Here is a 19,674-nt window from a genome sequence, read left to right as displayed (position 1 = left end):
CAAATTTTAATTCATTTTAATTTAATAACATTTAGCCAAATTCTTTTGGGGCAGTAATAGGGGACAGAAATGGGAATCAGAGAATGCCAGCCCTGTTAACTTGGGTGTTTCTTGTTTGTTGTTTTACAGTGAGAAGCTGTACTTCTATTCATTTATCCAGCCAGCCATTCATTCAGGGTGTAATGTTAAAGCGGGAAGATTAAGAAAACAAACCAGCCTGGCCGGTGTAGCTCAGTGGATTGAGCATTGTCCCATAGACTGAGAGGTCCCGGTTCGATTCCCGGTCAAGGCACATACCCAGGTTGTGGGTTCGATCCCCAGTGGGGGGCATGCAGGAGGCAGCTGATAGATGTTTTTCTCTCATCGATGTTCCTATCTCTCTCTCCCTCTCCCCAGTTCTCTAAAAATCAAGAAAATATTAAAGAAAAAAGGAAAAGAAAACAAACCACACAGTCCTGCCGGCCCCTGCCTTCAGGAGATCCTGGTCAGTTGGGGAAACTGTCAAGTGAATAGAAAGTTACAATATAGGGTCACATTCTGGACCTAACACGTGGTGCTCAATAGAAGTTTGTGGAGTAAAAAAGCATAGTTGAAAGGGTGATTCTGAGAAGGCACCAGAAAGGAGTGAACATCAAGCTGGGTTTTGAAAGATGAATGAGTTCACTAGGTAGGCAAGTAAGTCAAAAGCAGTCCAGGTAGAAGGGACTGCGTGTGACATGGTACAATGGATCACATGTAGCAAAGGGGTGCTGGTTACAATCATGAGGCTAAAGGAGATTGCCCAGGAATGAGGGACAGAATGAGAAGAGAAAAAGGACAAGAAAGAGATGTGGGATCAGTGGACTGCTGATGAGAAATAACACCTTCAGGAAAGTAGACTCTGAAGAGAAGACCTATTAGCCCAACTAAAGATTTCAGTGACCATCACTGAAATCTCTACTCCAGCCCAGATGCCTAGTCATCCTTAGAGCCTCAATTCAGCATCACTTTACCCAAGGAGCCATTCTTTCTAGCTCAGGCTGTAGTGGGTCCCTCTTCCCCATGCATGCCCTAGAGCATGCTGTACCACCAACCTTGTTACTGCCCATATCCATCCCCAAGGGTTAGCCTTCTGTATGCTTGCCCACCTCCCACCTGAGGCTGCCACGTCCAGCTCTGGTGATGCCCCATTACCACACTCATGCCCATCTAGATTCTGGTCAGGTTGTCCCGTCTATGGGATCTCATCCTAAGGCTGGACAAGGTCCATGTGGAGAAGTGGCTCCAGAGGCACAGGTGTGGCTCCGGAAGCTGAGGTCTGAATCCAGGGTGTTGGGGGAGGGGGGAGGGTCTGGCCAAGAGAAGGGTGTTTTTGTTTACATCACATCAGAATTTTTCAGTCTTTAAAGGGACTCTGGAAATATCCTTGGTAAGAGCCTTTCTTATGCGCCTGGTTGGAAGGAGTGGGTGGTTAGGGCTATTGTGTCTAGGTGACAAAGCCAGAGAAGCCTGGGCCCAGGGCAGAGAAGCCAGAATGGTTGGAGAGGTGGGGCAGGAAGCAGACTTGCTGAAGCCAAGGCTCAGGACAGGGTCTAGCTGTAAAAGGGCCAGTTCACAATCCATCACCTCTCTGGACAGAGCTGCAAGTGTCTGGATGTCCATCAGGGGCAGCAGAGGCTATGTCAACGGGCGGGTTGCCATGGTAACCGAGGAACCTGAAGCTGCCTTACCCCTAGAACACACAAAGGTTCTTGGAGGGCCCCAAGTGTGGTGTCCTGGATGCTGTCTGATCAGTGGCCATCAGTTCCAAGCAAAAGCCCAAGCACGGACAAAGAACCCAGCTGACTTTCACCTTCATGTTTTCTCACCTTTGCTCGGGTCACACTTTGGCGTGTTAAGCCAGGCATAGCCATTGTAGGGAAAAAAATAAAATAGGGTTTTGGATCAGCCAAACCAGATTCTTCATTGTACAGATGAAACAGAAACCAAAGAAGAAAATACACTTCGCTGGAGACAACACAACAGCAGTCCTGGAAATAGAGCTGAAGAGAAAATGGAAAAGAAAGGGTAAAAAAACAAGCAAATGACAAAAAATGGATCTTGCAATGTGTTCTAGAGAGACATCAGTCGGTTGTCTCTCATATGCACCCCAATCAGGGATGGAACCCACAACCTGGGTATGTGCCCGGACCAGGAATGGAATCCATGACCTTTCAGTGTATGAAATGACACCCCAACCAACTGAGCCACACCAGCCAGGGCTATGTTCTATTTTTTTTTTTTTTTTTTTTAAATCCTCACCTGAGGATATTTTTCCATTTTTTTGTACAGATAGAGTGGGAGGGAGAGAGAGGAAGGGAGAGAGAGTGAGAAACATCGACGTGAAGGGACACATCGAGTGGCTGCCACCCGCACGACCAACCAGGGCCGGGGACAAACTGCAACCGAGGTACGTGCCCTTAGCGGAAACTGAACCCGGGTCTCTCCGGACCGCAGGCCGGCGCTCTAACCGCTGAGCCAAACTGGCCAGGGCTATGTTCTATTTTTTAATTTACCATTTTTAAATTTTAATTGTTTTAAACCCCAGCTTTTATGCTTGCTTCGGCAGCACATATACTAAAATTGGAACAATACAGAGAAGATTAGCATGACCCCTGCGCAAGGATGACACGCAAATTTGTGAAGCATTCCATTAAATAAACAAACAAACAAACAAACTCCAGCTTTCACCTGATTAATTTTTTTTTTAAATGAACAATGCTACAATGTAACTTAAGAGTCTCCTTCAGCCCTGGCCGGTTTGGCTCAGCGGTTAGAGCGTCGGCCTGCGGTTCAGAGAGACCCGGGTTCGGTTCCCGCTAAGGGCACGTACCTCGGTTGCAGTTTGTCCCCGGCCCTGGTTGGGACGTGTGGGTGGCAGCCACTCGATGTGTCCCTTTCACGTCGATGTTTCTCTCTCTCTCTCTCTTCCTTCCACTCTATCTGAACAAAAAATAAAAAATAAAAAAAATAAAAAAAAATGTCCTCGGGTGAGGGAAAAAAAAAAAAAAAAAAGAGTCTCCTTCAGCTGATCACATGCATTTTTTTCTTCTCACATTTTCTTTCTTATTCAAGTTAGTGCCTTTCCCTGTCAGGGCTTCTATTTCATCCATCAAATGAAGAAGCTGGCCTAGCTGATCTCAAAGCCCATTACTCTTTGTAATAAAGCATAGCCTTCATTTAATAAACTTAGCCCAGTTAACTGGACACACAGCTTACTGAGTATACAAGTGGGTAAGGTACTCTTGGGGCTAGAACCCAGTTGGCAGTCATATATCTCTATAACTGGGCCCCTGGCAGGCTCAGTCTAAGGTCAACCTAACCCAGGTCCCTTGGGTTCATGTATCTGGTTGCAATGTTTGAGAACATTAGCCAAGAACAAAAAATTACCTTGATGAGAATATTTGCAAGTTAATTAACCTGTAAGTTTATTTAAAAGCTCAAATACAGCCTGGCCAGTGTGGATCAACGAATTGAGCACCGTCCCATGGACTGAGAGGTCCCAGTTCAATTCCCAGCCAAGGCACATGCCTGGCTTGCAGGCTTGATCCCCAGTGGTGGGGTGCAGGAGGCAGCCGGTCGATGTTTCTATCTCTTTTCTTCTTACTCTCTCTTTCTAAAAAAAAAAGATCAATAAAAATATGTTTTAAGCCCTGGCCGGTTTGGTTCAGCGATTGGAGCATCGGCCTGAGGACCAGAGAGTCCCAGGTTCAGTTCCCGCTAGGGGCATGTAATAAAATAAATAAATAAATAAAAACATGTTTTAAAAAAAACAACTCAACACTTCTGGTCAAGATGGCAGCGTAGGTAAATGCAGTATCACGTCCTCCCACAACCACATCAATGTTACAACTGTTGTGGCAAGAGAGAGAGTTAAAGAAAGACCACTAGAGAATTAAAGTTCAAATAAGAGCCATTTATTAGCTAGCCAGCTTCTGATTCTGAACACCCCTGTAACAGAGTCTTCAGAATCAGCCCCAATATGCTTTATTACATGCCTTTTATACCTTACAGCAAAAGTTTAATGATATAAGAAAATAGGATCTTCTTGATATAATGCCCAGGGCTACAACAATGCTGTATAGAATTAGTTTGCCTTGCAAATAACAGGAACACCAAGGCCCACCCAGGAACACCCAGTCTGTTATCTCAGGTATTTCAAGGTACACTGTGTCCCACTTAGCCCCGAACTGCACAAACACAAAGCAAGCCCAATTCCATAAGATTGTGGGGGAGGTTGAGTCTGACTCAAGACCTCCAGGCTCTGTGGACTCTGTCAGACATGTAGCAGGCTTCCAACAATTTTTTGGTTCAGGGAGTCTTTACAAAACAGTTCAGCTAGGGGGCACACAGTGACTTTCCCAATCATCAATTATGGAGCTATAAACATGCCAGCACACAACTAAACTACAGAACAACCATCATTCAAAACCGCCTGAAATCAAGCTGAATGGAAGTCCTACAACTACGAAATTAAAGAAGCAGCCACATCGAGACTGGTAGGAGAGGCAGAGGCGGGACAGGCTGGTTCCACACCCACATGTGGCGGATAAATATCAAGAGGATACATTGGCTAGGAAGGTCCTCCCTGAGGAGTGAGGGATCCCTATCCCACAACAGGCACCCAGCTCTGGGTTCTGTTAGCTCTTAACTTCCATATTACTGCTCTAAGCCTCTCATTCCAGAAACCAAAACCCATCACTCTTATGGTTTAACTTTGCCCTAAACTTCTCATTCCAAGAAACCAAAACCCACCACTCTTATTGTTTAACCTTGCCCTAACCCTCTATTTCCAAGAAACCAAAACTCATCACTCATGGTTTAACCTTTCCCTAAGCCTCACATTCCAGAAAACCAAAACCCATCACTCCACTCAGGCAGAAAGAATGACAGAACCACCCTAACCCACCCAAAACTGCAAGCGGTTGCTCGACAAAAAAAACAAGTTTCAGGTGACCAATCAAGAACTTGGGAGATGCCCTGGCCGGTTTGGCTCAGCGGTTAGAGCATCAGCCTGCGGTCCCGAGAGACACAGGGTTCGGTTCCCGCTAAGGGCATGTACCTCGGTTGCAATTTGTCCCCGGCCCTGGTCGGTCGTGTGGGTGGCAGCCACTCGATGCGTCCCTTTCACATCGATGTTTCTCTCTCTTCCTCTCTCCCACCCACTCTACCTGAACAAAAAAAACAAAAAAAAATGTCCTCAGGTGAGGATAAAAAAAAAAAAAAAAAAAAGAACTTGGGAGACCCCAGCCCCAACCAATCAAAGACAACCACGTCTCCTGGGCTGAAAGACCACCCCCCAGCCCTAAATTTAAAAATCCTTAGTCTGTACAAGCCTCTTGCTACTCTCTCCTTTGAGGTAGTCCGGCAGGCTAATTCCCAATAAACCTGCACTTCTGGAGACCCTGCACCATCTCGTTCCGCCTCGTTCTTACAGGTTCCTGTGCCAGGAAAGAAGTCCCCATCACTTCCGGCTATAAAACCTGCGAGAACTGAGGCTGAGGGAGGCTGAAGCTCCAGGAGCCCCAGGGAGCTCCTCTTAAAGGGCTCGCACATGAATTTACTCAGACTTGCACCCTCCTAGCTCCAGTGTGGGGGATGCAGCTTGAAAGGCACCAAAGATATATGGGGAAGAACTGAGTTGTTTGGCATTGGGGGGAGGGCTGGAGAGGCAGCCTTCTCCTGGACAGATGTGTTCTCAGAGGTCTTTATTCCTTTAATGAGCCCTTCCCTGGGGTGGCAGACAGCCACCATATCTGGGACTCCAGCAACCTGGCTCACGCTGTTTGCCCCGCCCTGGTGATTCCTTGAGGCCCTACCCCACCCAACTTTCAGGCCGACCCAAGCTGTTGCCAGTTGCTTTACTATAGAATTTGCCTATCTTGGATCTTGCCTCAGGTTTTCCTAACTTCTTTCCAACAAACAGCATCTGGTCTCAGGGAGGCCCATACCTCTCGTTAAGTGGCCCCAGGCCTGGCACTAGAAGCAGCCAGCCCTGGTTCACAACTTGGCATTGCCTGGGCACCTCCAAGCCCAACACAAGAAGCAGCCATCTGCAGACCACTTTGTAGCTTATTCCTGGTGGCCCTGGATAGAACACAGGCAGTGGCTGACCTGGCTTCAGAGCCAGCACTGGGTAGGGTCAGCTTCAGACCAAGTCAAAGCACCACCACCCAACCACCTCCACAAGTGACACACTCAAGGAATGGACTCACTGAGTACCAGAGCCTTGCTGAAGTAAGTCTTGCTCTGTGTAGTGGGCCCCTGCACAGCTGATCTTTCAAGGTAGGCAGAGGTTGGAGGAGAGTGGGCACAGCCAATCATTGCAGCTGATCAGCCTGAGGAAAATCCTCTCATTGTTGTGCCAACAGCAATCAAGACTCAATTACAACAGAAGGGTGTAAAGTCCACACGAGGGGTGCACCTCGAGGGCCCAGCTGGGAGATCAGGGAGGCTGTGCCACTGGATCCTGTAGGACACCTACTACAATAGGCCACCCTAAGAAGCATAGGAGACAGCATTTCTACCTAATACATAATAACAAACACACAGAGGCAGCCAAAATGAGAAGACAAAGAAACAGGTCCCAAATGAAGGAACAGAACAAAACTCCAGGAAAAGAATTAAACAAATGGAGATAAGCAATCTAATGGAAGCAGAGTTCATAACACTGCTTATAAGGATGCTCAAAGAACTTAGTGAGAACTTTATTGAACTTAGTGAGGGCCTCAAGAGCATAAAAAATGACAAGTCAGAAATGAATGAAGCACTAACTGAAATAAAGAATAATTTACACAGATTCAGTAGTAGAGTAGGTAAAGCCAAGAAGCAAACTATTGATTTAAAACATAAGGAAGCAGCCCTGGCCGGTTTGGCTCAGCGGTTAGAGCGTCGGCCTGCGGTCCAGAGAGACCCGGGTTCGGTTCCCGCTATGGGCACGTACTTCGGTTGCAGTTTGTCCCCGGCCCTGGTTGGTCGTGCAGGTGGCAGCCATTCGATGTGTCCCTTCACGTCGATGTTTCTCTCTCTCCCTTCCTCTCTCTCCCTCCCACTCTATCTGTACAAAAAAAAAAAATGGAAAAATGTCCTCGGGTGAGGATAAAAAAAAAATAAAATAAAATAAAACATAAGGAAGCAAAATACACCCAAGCAGGACAGCAAAAAGAAAAAAGAATCCAAAAAAATGTGGATAGTGTAAGGAGCCTCTTGGACAACTTCAAGCATATCAACATTTGCATCTTGGGGGTGCCAAAAGGAGAAGAGAGAGAGCACAAAATTGAAAACCTATTTGAAACAATAATGACAGAAAACTTCCCTAACTTGGTGAAGGAAACAGACATACAAGTCCAGGAAGCACAGAGTCCCAAACAAGATGAATCCTAAGAGGCCCACACCAAGATACATCATCATCAAAATGCAAAAGATTCAAGACAAAGAGAATCTTAAAAGCAGCAAGAGAAAAGCAGTTAGTTACCTACAAGGACGTTCCCATAAGACTGTCAGCTGATTTCTCAACAGAAACTTTGCAGGCCAGAAGGGAGTGGCAAGAAATATTCAGAGTGATGAAAAGCAAGAACCCACAACCAAGATTACTCTATCCTGCAAAGCTGTCATTTAGAATTGATGGCCATATAAAGAGTTTGCCAGAGTAGAAAAAGCTAAACGGGTTCATCACTACCAAACCATTATTATATGAAATGTTGAAGGGTCTTCTTGAAGAAAAAGATAAAAAATATGAACATACAAAATGGCAATAAATACGTATCTATTGACAACTGAATCTACAAACAAAATTAACTAGCAGAACAGAAACATTCTTATAGATACAGAGAACATTTTGTTGGTTGCCAGATGGGATGGGGATTCTGGGAATGGGTGAAGAAGGTGAAGGGTTTAAAGAAGTACAAATTGGTTGTTAGACTGACAAACTTCAAAGGGAAGGGGGTGGGGAGTGGGAAGAAATAAACCAAAGAACTTATATGCATGTATGCATAGCCAATGGACACAGAAAACTGTGTGGGGAAAGACAGGAGGGAGGTGGGAGCGGGGAAGAGGGGGTCAATGGGAGAAAAAGGAGGAACATCTGTAATACATTCAATAATAAACATAAGTTAAAAAAACAACTCAAATACATTAAGAAATAGCTTCTAGACATTCATCATTAAGGCAATAATGGGAGGAGCTCAAATACAAACATAATTAATTCCCTAAATATGATGTGAGAATAATCTTATTTAATTTCTAGTCCTTCACCCTTTCTTTGCACTCTTTCCCTTTCTTGTACTTGGCTCATTTTGTCCACTTTCTTGTCTTGAAGCAGAGCCTCTTGTTTGGCAGCAAAAGCCCTCAGGTGCCAGTTGCATTTTAGAGGACATGATGCAGTGAATCTCCCCACACAACCAACCAAGTTCCAGGGTCATTGAACACCCCTGTCTCAGGAAGCAGAGATATATGTGGGGAAAGCCTTCCTTGAGTAGACATTTTTCATGACTCCATGAGGAGAGCCTGGGATCAAACAGGGCAAAGATGGGATGCTCAGGTGCTCCGGGGGCCCAACCCATCAAATGACAAACAAGGAGACTTGATGAACAAGGAGGCAAGTGACTGGCTTGAGGAGGAACTGTCTGGGAGAGCTAGGTGGCCGAGTCAGAAGCCAAAGAGAGGTCTCCTGACACCTGGCCCGTTACCTGCAGAGACTACATTGCCTGGGAAGTGTTGCCACTTGGCTTTGGCCTGAGTTACCTTGGCTGGGATGGAGTAAATGTCTGTGAGTTTCTTCAGCTTGGCCTAGGGTCGCAGACCACCACCAGGTTTTGTGATGAAAGCAGCAGAGGCTCATACAGCTTGGGCTACATAGCTGCTCAGTGATCTTTTGTTGAATTGAAAAACATTTTCTGGGGCTTGTGAATACTTCAAGCACTTTACTTGAGGGTGAGCTGGCAGGGTCCGTAATGATCAGAAAATTGACCAAGATCAAGCTTTATCAGATGTCACCATGGGGTGTCTGTGATAAGGCCCCAGATGTTCACAATTCAGTGTGTGGGCCTGGGAGACTGAGTGTTCAGTTTTTTCTTCATGTACCTTCACTACCCCTATATATTTGAGTAAAGGACTTTCATTAGACTGAACTAGTGACAAACTGGTACATCCATACATACAATAGAGTAGTATTCAGCAATAAAAAGGGGTCAATTATTAATATATACAGTGACTTGGACGGACTTCAAGAGCAATATACTGAGTTTTATTAAGGAGCAAATCTCTTCAGGCTCCCCAAAGGCTAGAGCTGTTTCCCCCCACAAATGAGCTGGTGACATTCAGCAGCTTGGCCCGTTTTTCCTTTATTTTATGCTTGTTGTTGTGTTGTTGACCTCCTGGTGGTTTGTAATCCTGAACAGAGTGTAATAATACATTTTGTATAAATTGGAATTATTAAAAACGCCAATCTCAAAAGGTCACATACTGTGTGATTTTATTTATATAACATTGTAGAAATGACAAAAGTGTAGAGATGGAGAACAGACCAGTGATAGCTATGGATGAGAGAAAAGTATCACTATGACATCAAGGGAGTTCCTCTGTGGTGATAGGAGTTTTGTGTCTTGAGTCATATGAATCTATACATGTGATAAAGCACCATAGATTTATACACAAGGACATTTTTTTAAAGTGTATGCAAAATAGGAAAAATCCAAGTAAGGTATGTAGACTAGTTAACTATTGTGCCAATATTGCCCGACCGGTGGCTCAGTGGTTGAGCATCAACCCATGCACCAAGAGGTCACTGGTTTGAGTCCCAGTCAGGGCACATGCCCAGGTGGTGGGTCCGATCCCCAGTGTTGGGCATGCAGGAGGTGGCCAATCTAATGTTCCTTCTCATCAATGTTCCTCTCTCTCTCTCAAAAAATAAAGAAAAAAAATACAAAATAAAAGAGATCTGAACTATTGTGCCAATATCAATTACCTAGTTTTTTTTTTTATTTTAATTAAAATTTTGTTTTCTTTATTTTCTCCCTGAATCTGTTTCCTGATATGTAAAGTTAGGTTGTTAAATTCAGTTGCTATAATATGTATAAAGTGCCTAGCCTGTTCCTGGCAGATAGAAACTGCCAAATGAAAGTTTGCATTGTTGTTATGTGGATGACTTTATAGTAGTAGAGAATTATAGTGACTAGAAGGTGGTGTGCGGATGCCCGCTCTGGAAGCTCCAAATTGAAGCAGGTCTTATTTGAACAAGGGGACCTGGGTGCTGAGAAATGCTTCCCCTGAGTCTGACTCAAAGCTTGGCTTCAGATCTCCAAAGTCGAGGGATAAAGCTACTCAGCTCCTATTCAGCTCCCCAGTTCTGTCCTCCAGGCCCAAAAGTCCATGGAAGACAGAGGACCTGAGTTCTCTATTGCACCAGGAATTGCTGGCTCTCTGGCTTAACAGAATCGAATGTGGGCAAGCCAACTTCACTAGGTCCCATCTCACGACTTTTAGTGGAAACCAGAAAGTAGAACATTAAAAAATAAAAAATTTTTTCTTCATTGATTTTAGAGAGGAAGGGAGAGAGAGATAGAAACAAACATCGATGAGGGAGAACATCGATTGGCCGCCTCCTGCATGCCCCCCACTGGGGATCAGGCCCTGGGCATGTGCCCTGACCAGGAATCAAGCCAGCAACCTCTTGGTGCATGGGTCGATGCTCAACCAGTGAGCCACACTGGCTGGATGAGGGCGAAGCATTTTTATAAACGTTTTAAATGACTGGAACTTGGATATATTCTTGTGTTATGAGTGAAGTCCTCAGCCAGAAGGCCTGACCCACGTAGACCTAGTAAGGTCAATGCCACACGTGGATGTTAAAGGTAAAGCAGGTGACATGGAAGGCATTTGGTGTTAACGATGTGTCCCGGTTCCTTCACCTCTGCCCCGACTCGGACAATGTCCCGCTCAGTCCCACAACATCTGCTCCTCAAGCAGACGGGCGGCCTTCTGCCCACCAGTCGCAGCATGTGAAGAGGTTTGGGGCACCACTCAGGCCCTGGAGTGACTTGAACCTCGACTGGACCTTCGAAGCTGTCTTTCAGAAGCAGAACTCCCAGTCTGGAGCTGACTACAAGGCAGTTGTCATGGAGACAGGACAGCGCCGAGAAGAATGTGGCCCTTGATTGGCCAGGAGGCTTGTTTGCGCAGGGCCCAGGGCTCCTAGCATCACAGTCAAGGAGCCTACTGCTCCCCTCAGTGTTCCCAGCCCTCCAGTCCTGAGCTCCGACCTGGAACAAAAAAAAGAAGACTGAGCCTCGGACGGGAGGGGGGGTGGTGGCTGTCAATGGCAGCTCTCAGACTCCATGCAGACCATCCCCTCTTTCCTCAGCGGACTCGGCTTCCTCCCCAGGACCCAGAGACCAGTGGGGTTTCCAAAGCGGCCATTAGTGGACTGGCATCTGTTGCCTTGCCTACCTCTGGTGCACTGGAACCTTGGGGGCGGTGGCTTGGGGCTTAGGGGAAGTTCTGGTTTGGTTATGTGGGGAGGCGCCGGAGAATTCCTCCAAATGAGTGCATTGATATGTGAGTCCATGTAAGCCCAAGGTTTAGATTCTAAGCAGAAATCTGAGCCAACCACTGGAGCGCTGTGAATGGAGGGCCTTCACCCTCCAAAATCTCCAATTGGTCCCTTCTCCCATAGCAAGCTAGGTTTTATAAATACTTCTTGAAATCGATGATGGAAATTTTTTAAATGTTATGTAAATAATGAATTAAAGTAACTTTGCACTATTTTGCTAATCCACTGCTCTAGAGTGATAGAAACTTGTGCACACTCACCTCCAGCCATTCTGATCACCTTTCTGTCTCTCCAGGTCCCTTCTGAGCCTTGAACCTTGTAATAGGTGACATCTCTATACACACCTTATTTTTTCTTTTCTTTTTAAACTTGTTATTGTTGAATGTATTACAAATGTCCCTCCATTTCCCCCCCCCCTTGACACCCTCCTCCCTGCTCCCACCCCCACTCCTTCCTGCCTTCCCCACGCTCTTGTCTGTGTCCATTGGTTATGCATATATGCATATAAGTTCTTTGGTTTCTCTCTTCCCACCCCATCTTCCCCTTCCCTCTGAGGTTTTCAGTCTAACAATCAATTTGTACTTCTTAATTCCTTCATTTTTTCACCCATGTCCCTATGACCGTCCCATCTGGCAACCCACAAAAAGTTCTCTATCTATTAATCTGTTTCTGTTCTGCTTGCTCATTTTGTTTGTACATTCGATTGTTGATAGATATATATTTATTGCCATTTTATTGGTCATATTGTTGTTGTTGTTCTTCAAGAAGACCCATCAACATTTCATATAATACTGGTTTGGTGGTGATGAACTCCTTTAGCTTTTCCTGGTCTGGCAAACTCTTTATAAGGCCATTGATTCTAAATGACAGCTTTGCAGGATAGATTAATCTTGGTTGTGGGTTCTTGCTTTTCATCACTCTGAATATTTCTTGCCACTCCCTTTTGGCCTGCAAAGTTTGAGAAATCAGCTGACAGTCTTATGGGAACTTCCCTGTGCTTTTCTCTTGCTTCTTTTAAGATTATCTCTTTGTCTTGAACCTTTTGCATTTTGATGATGATATATCTTGGTGTGGGCCTCTTTTTTTTTTTTTTTTTATCCTCACCCGAGGACATTTTTCCATTTTTTGTACAGATAGAGTGGGAGGGAGAGAGAGGAACAGAGAGAGAGAGAGAGAGAAACATCGATGCGAAAGGGACACATCGAGTGGCTGCCACCCGCACGACCAACCAGGGCCAGGGACAAACTGCAACCGAAGTACGTGCCCCTAGCGGGAACCGAACCCGGGTCTCTCTGGACCGCAGGCCGACGCTCTAACCGCTGAGCCAAACCAGCCAGGGCGGTGTGGGCCTCTTTTGATTCATCTTGTTTGGGACTCTCTGTGCTTCCTGGACTTGTATGTCTGTTCCCTTCACCAAGTTAGGGAAGTTTCTGTCATTGATTTTTCAAATAGGTTTTTAATTTCGTGCTCTCCTTTTGGCACCCTCATGATGAGAATGTTGGTACGCTTGAAGTTGTCCAAGATGCTCCTTACACTATTCTCATTTTTTTTAATTCTTTTTTTTTTGTTGCTGTTCTGCTTGGGTGTTTTTTGCTTCCTTATATTCCAAATCGATGGTTTGCTTCTTGGCTTCACTTACTCTACTATTGATTCCCTGTAAATAATTTTTTATTTCAGTGAGTCCTTCCTTCATTTCTGACTGGTCCTTTTTTATGCTGTTGAGTTCCTAATTAAGTTTTTGATGTTCTCACAAAGTTCCTTGAAATTCTCACTAAGTTCCTTGAGCATCCTTATAAATAGTGTTTTGAACTCTGCATCTGTGAGACTGCTTATCTCCATTTTGTTTAGTTCTTTTCCTGGAGTTTTGTTCTGTTCTTTCATTTGGGACATGTTTCTTTGTCTCCTCATTTTGGCTGCTTCCCTGTGATTGTTTCTATGTATTAGGTGGAGTTGCTAGGTCTCCTAGGCTTCCTAGGGTGGCCTATTGTAGTAGGTGTCCTGTAAAATCCAGTGGCACAGTCTTCCTGGTCACCCCAGCCGGGCCCTTGAGGTACATTCCTCATGTGGACTTTACACCTTTCTTTTGTAATTGAGTCTTGGTTGCTGTTGGCATGTCAGTGGGAGGGTTTTCCTCAGGCTGATCGGCTGCAAGGACTACCTGTGCCGAATGACCACTGACCTCTGGCTGCCTTGGAGGATCAACTGTGCAGGGGCCCACCACACAGAGCAAGACTTACTTCAGCAGGGGTCTGGTACCCACTGAGTGTATACATTCTTTGAGTGTATCACTTGTGGAGGTGTTTGGGTGGTGGTGCTTTGACTTGGTCTGAAGCTGTTGACTGGGTGTGTTGTCTCTGGGGCAAGGTCAGCCACTGCCGGTGTTTTACCTGGGGCCACCAGACATAAGCTACAAAGTGATCTGCCAAATGGCTGTTTCTTGTGCTGGGCTTGGAGGTGCCCAGGCAAAGCCAAGTTGTGAAGTAAGGCTGGCTGCTTCTAGTGTCAGGTTTGGGGCCCCTTAGCAAGAGGTATGGGGCTCACTGTGACCAGATGCTGCTTGTTTGAGAAAATTAAGGGAAATCTGAAGCAGGAGCCAAGACAGGCCAATCCTATGGTAACGCCACTGGAAACAGTTTGGGAGGCCCAAAATTTAGGTGGGGCATCACCAGAGTGAGGCAAACAATGTGAGGCAGGTTGCTGGAGTCCCAGATATGGTGCTTGTCTACTGGCCTCATGGGGGAAGGGCTCACCAAAGGAACAACAGCCTCCACCAGCATGTCTGTCCGAGAAAAAACTGCCTCTCCAACACTGGCTTTGATGCCAAACAACTCAGTTCTTCCTCATAAGTCTCTGGTGCCTTTCAAGCTGCCTCCTCCATGCCGGAGCTCAGAAGGAGCAAGTCTGAGTCCATGCTAAGGCCTTTAAGAGGAACTGTCTGGGGCTCCAGCAGCCTCAGCCTCTCTCCGCCTCAATTCCCGCTGGATTTTACAGCCAGAAGTGATGGGGACTTCTCTTCCTGGCACTGGATCCCTGAGTTGGAGGCCTGTTGTCGGACAGGGACCCCTTGCTCCTGAAGTAGAACCTTCACAGCCGAGGTATCCTTCCTGATTTTTATCCACCATGTGTGGGTGTGGGAATAGTTCATCTGAGCCTCTGCCCCTCCTACTGGTCTCAACGTGGCCTCTTCTTTAATTTCATAGTTGTAGGACTTCCATTCAGCTCAATTTCAGACAATTCTAAAGGATGTTTGTTCTGTAGTTTAGTTATAATTTTGATGTGGTTGTGAGCAGAGGCAAGTACCACAGTTACCTACTCCGCTATCTTGACCAGAAGTTACACCTCATTCTTTCCAAGGTAAACTGTTCTCCCCACCCCTGGCTACCTTAAAGATATTCTTTGGTGTTTTTCACTTTCACTGTGATGTGTTTCATTATGTATTTCTTTTTAGTTATCTGGTTTGGGATGTTGGTACTCCAGGTTTTGTAAATTTGTATCTTTCATCAGTTCTGAAAATTCTCAGCCTTTATCCTTTCAAATATAACCTCAGTACCCTTCTTCTCTTCTTCTGGAATCCAGGTAGATATATTATAGCTCTCTGCTTTTTTTATTTTTTTTTTTTCAGTTTCATTTCTTTGGCCTTTTGTTGATAAATTCTTCAGGTCTATCTTCAGTTAACTGATTTTTCTTCCCAGCTATGTCTAATCTGCTGTTAACTCTGTGTGTAAAGTATAAATTTAACTTCCTATAGATTTTCATTTGTACAAGTTCTATTTGGTTCTTATTAAATTCTATTTGACATTACTTTTTAGTCTCTTGCTTTCTACTCATATACTCAACCCTCTACTTGAGTTTATTAAAATAACTTTGAAACATATTAGACATTATAAATTCTGTGGGAACTCCCTATATTTGAGGTTGTTATGAATTCAATTCTGCTATTTTTCCGTACTGTCTGTCATTCATGGGTCCTTGTTTTCTATGTGTTTTGTAATTCAAAACTGTGAGCTCAGCCCAGGTGGGTGTGGCTCAGTTGGTTGAGTGTTGCCCAGTTCTCCCAAAGGTCAGTTCGATTCCCGGCCAGGGCACATACCCAGGCTTCGGGTTCGATCCTCGGTCAGGGTGCATATGGGAGACAACTGATTGATGTTTCTCTCTCTCTCTCCCTAAAAAAATAATTGATAAAAATATATATTTTTAAAAAGACTGTGAACCCTGGGCGGTTTGGCTCAGTAATTAGAGCATCAGCCCGAGGACCAAAAAGTCTCGGGTTTGATGCCAGTCAAGGATACATACCTCGTTTTTGGTTTGGTTCCCAGCCCTAGTCGGGGTCGTGTGGGAGGCAACGAATCGATGTGTCTCTCTCACATCAATATGTTTCTCTCTCTCTCTCTCCACTCTTCCCACTCTATCTCAGAAGATTAATGGAACAATATCCTTGGGTGAGGATTTTTTTAAAAAAGACTGTGAGCCCGGCTGGTGTGGCTGTGGATTGAGTGTCGTCCCAAGGACTGAGAGGTCCCAGTTCGATTCCTGGTCAGGGCACATGCTGGGGTTGCAAACTTGATCCCCAGTAGGGGGCATGCAGGAGGCAGCCGATTGATGTCTCTCTCTCCCTCTAAGAAATCAATAAAAACATATTTTAAAAATAAGACTGTGAGCTCATATTTCCTGGGATCATATTTGGGGAAGCCTGGGCTGAAGGTCAGTTCCTCCAGGCAGAATCTATGTTTGCTTTTGCCAGATTCCTGGAAGCACTGTTAGCTTAGGACCAACATATAAACTAAATGATCAGTTGCAGTTTTTAGAGGACCTAGGGACTGTGAAATCAAGCTGCAAATCTACACAGGAACCACCCTGTAGTTACAGTCTCAGGGGAGATGCTTTCTGCCTCTTGCCCTCAATGCCAACCACGGTTTGAAACAGGCAATTTACCTGTGTTCCCCCTTGGAGTCCCTAATTTTTAAAAATTGATTTCACAGGAAGGGAGAGGAGAGATGGGGAGATGGGGAGAGAAAGAGAGAGAGAGAGAGAGAGAGAGAGAGAGAGAGAGAGAAACATTGATGTAAGAGAGAAACATTGATCAGTAGCCTCCTGCACACACCCAGCTCGTGACCAAAATCTGAAACCTGGGTATGAGCCCTGACTGAAAATCGAACCCACCACCTTTTGGTGTATAGAATGACACTCCAACCAACTGGGCCACACCGACAAGGGCCTTGAAGTCCCAATTTGTATTGGTGCATGTGTGTGTATTTGTGTGTGGATGTGTGTGTGTGGATGGTACTTGAGTTTCATCACCTGGTGCCTGTGCCTACAGTACCATGAAAAACAAAGGCTCTTTGGCAAATGACTTCCAGTGAAATCTAGCTTCTCAGTGTTTCATCAACCTCTCGAAGTTATCATTTTTGCTTCATTTTTGGCCTCTGTGTCTTCCTTATGAATTTTCCAGCTCTTCAATTCATTTAAAAAGATTTAAAAAATAATTTCATCCACTATTAAAGTTGTTTAGCCACACTGGCAGAAACAGAAGTGCATTTGTGAGTTCCTTAGAGGAAACCCAGGGATACCTGACTTGGGAGATCTGGCTCTGCTCCAACCTCCCCCAGTTAATTCTAAAGCCTCTTACAGTTCTGAGCTGCCCCCACTACCCCAGGGGCCAGCGGGTTAAAGACCAATTATTTTCCAGTTCATCCACTTACTAGGGAAACAATGAAAACTCATGCTGCTTTCCTTACACTCCTCAGACTCTTGCTTTAACTCCCCTTATTCTTGCTTGGGGAAGCACTGGGTAGCTTATAAACCCTCCCCTTCTCTGAGTGTTTGAGTAGTTTTCTTTCTCACATTGATTTTGGGAGTGGGCAGTAGAACATCACATTCCCCACTAGGTGGAGGCCTTGCTATTCTGAGGAATTCTGTTTCTTTCCTAATCTAATCTCTTTATAAGGGAAAAGGGGTGGAGTTGAGGCAATGATTAATAATAGCAGCAGGGCAAATTCAGCACCTGGCCCATTTGTAAGATCTGAGAGTATCTAACCCCAACTGTTTTGCAGAATAATTTCATCTCAGCTCTGGGTCCTGGTTAGCAATTCTGGGACAAAAGGAAAACTATCTCCCCTCAGTAAGTGACTCCATTGCTGCAGCTAATCCCATTGCCTCCCATTGCAAAGTCCACACTGCTTATCACAGCCTCCAAAACCTTGCTCCATCAAACCACCCCAGCTTACTTGTCCACTCACTTCCCTGTCCCTCACTCTGCTACAGCTGCCTTAGACATGTTTCTAAAACACAGTAAGCTCATTTCCAACTCTGGGCTTCTGCACCCTCAGGTGCCTTCAACCTGGAATTCTCTTCTCTCTCATGTTCCTGCAATTGCCGACATCTCCACTACTAAGCACTACCTCAGAGGTCACCTTAGACAACTCATTTATATTTATGAATTATGCTTTCTGCTTGTTCAAGCATTATATTAATGTGGCAGTGGTAGAAAACATTAATTTTTTAAACACCCTTACTATTTTTTAATTTTTTTTTTATTTTTGAAGAAGAGAGGGAGGGGGGCTAAACAGAGAGAGAGAAAGAAAAAGAAACATCGGCCCTGAATGGTTTGGTTCAGTGGTTAGAATGTCGGCCTGCGGACCAGAGATTCTGGGGCTTGGTTCCCGCTGAGGGCACATACCTCGGTTTTGGTTGGTCCCTAGCCCCTGTTGGGATGGTGTGGGTGGCAACCTGTTGATGTGTCTCTCTCATATTGATGTTTCTCTTTCTTTCTCTTCCTCCCTCTCTCCCTCCTACTTTATCTGAATATAAATGCAGGAATGTCCTGAGTGAGGATGGAAAAAAAAAAGAAAGAAACATCAATGTGAGAGAGAAAACAGTGATTGGTTGCCTCCCACACACACTCAGGGGTCAAACCCACAACATGGGTATGTGCCCTGACCGAGAATCGAACCCACCACGTTTTGGTGTACATGTAAAACACAATTATATAAATGTGATGGTTGTAACTGGCTTTCACCTATCTCGGTGTTGAAATTTTCCATCATTTATATCTTGTCCCGAGCACAGAATCCTGAGCAATGAAATACCAAGGAATGAAAGAACATGGTAGTAGCACCATTTGCCTCTGCACACAGACCACGGATTTATCTGAAAGTTCTTTTTTTTTTTTCTTCTCCTAAAATATCTCACCAAGTGTTTCGGGTCAAAGTAGGTTTGGTCTGGTGAGTCAGTGTCCAAACCTCCGGTAAGATGGCATAGAAGAGGCATAGGAATAGCATTTTGTGATGAAGCTGCAACACCCCTTTCACTGTCTTATTCCTATAGCTGAAGTCAGTATCTGAAATTATTCTGTTGAGGCTTTGGCCAGGTAGTTCAGCTGGTTAGAGCATTCTCCTGATATGCCAAGGTTTCCGGTTTGATCTGGGATCAGAGCACACACAAGAATCAATCAAATGACCCAGCCATTGGTGTGGCTTAGTTGGTTGAGCCTCCTCCCATGCACTAAGAGGTCGCTGGTTCAATTCCAGTCAGGGAACATGCGGGGTTTTCTAGTTCTATCCCAGGCGGGAGGCTTGCAGGAAGCAGACAATTGATGCATGGGTGTTTTTTCTTCTCTCTCTCCCTTCCTCTCTCTACAAAATCAATAAAAACATTTAAAAGAATCAACCAATGAATTCGCAAATGAGTAGAACAAATCGATGTTTCTCTCTGAAATTATTATTTTGTTGATCGTTTGTTTTCATTGTCGCCCTTGTCCTCAAGCATGCAAGCCGGTCCTCAAAAGCAGTGTCTTTGCCCTGGCCCGTTTGGCTCAGCGGTTAGGGTGTCCACCTGCGGTCCAGAGAGACCCGGGTTCAGTTACCACCAAGGGAGCGTACCTTGGTTACAGTTTGTCCGCGGCCCTGGTTGGCCATTCAGGTGGCAGTCAATTAGTGTGTCCCTTTCAGGTGGATGTTTCTCTTTGTCTCTCTTCCTCTCTCCCTCCCACTCTATACGGTTGTATCCCGACCCTAGCAACATGCCCCTGGCACAATAGGAGGTGCTCAGACACTATTATAGGAAGAAGTGAAAATGACAGCACTCAGTCCTAGCTCTGTCTCTCTGGGCCC

General features: G+C 45.2%; 1 non-coding gene across 1 annotated transcript; it reads left to right on the top strand.

Annotated features, from left to right (window-relative positions):
• Window positions 1–2,571: 2,571 nt before the first annotated feature.
• LOC118639723 lies at window positions 2,572–2,678 on the top strand. Its single transcript, XR_004961275.1, has one exon. It is a non-coding gene; the product is annotated as a U6 spliceosomal RNA (small nuclear RNA).
• Window positions 2,679–19,674: the final 16,996 nt, after the last annotated feature.

Source organism: Molossus molossus, unplaced genomic scaffold (assembly GCF_014108415.1).
Source record: "Molossus molossus isolate mMolMol1 unplaced genomic scaffold, mMolMol1.p scaffold_m16_p_21, whole genome shotgun sequence".
In the NCBI taxonomy this organism is placed as follows: Eukaryota; Metazoa; Chordata; class Mammalia; order Chiroptera; family Molossidae; genus Molossus; species Molossus molossus.
This window is presented reverse-complemented; position numbering and strand designations above follow the sequence as displayed.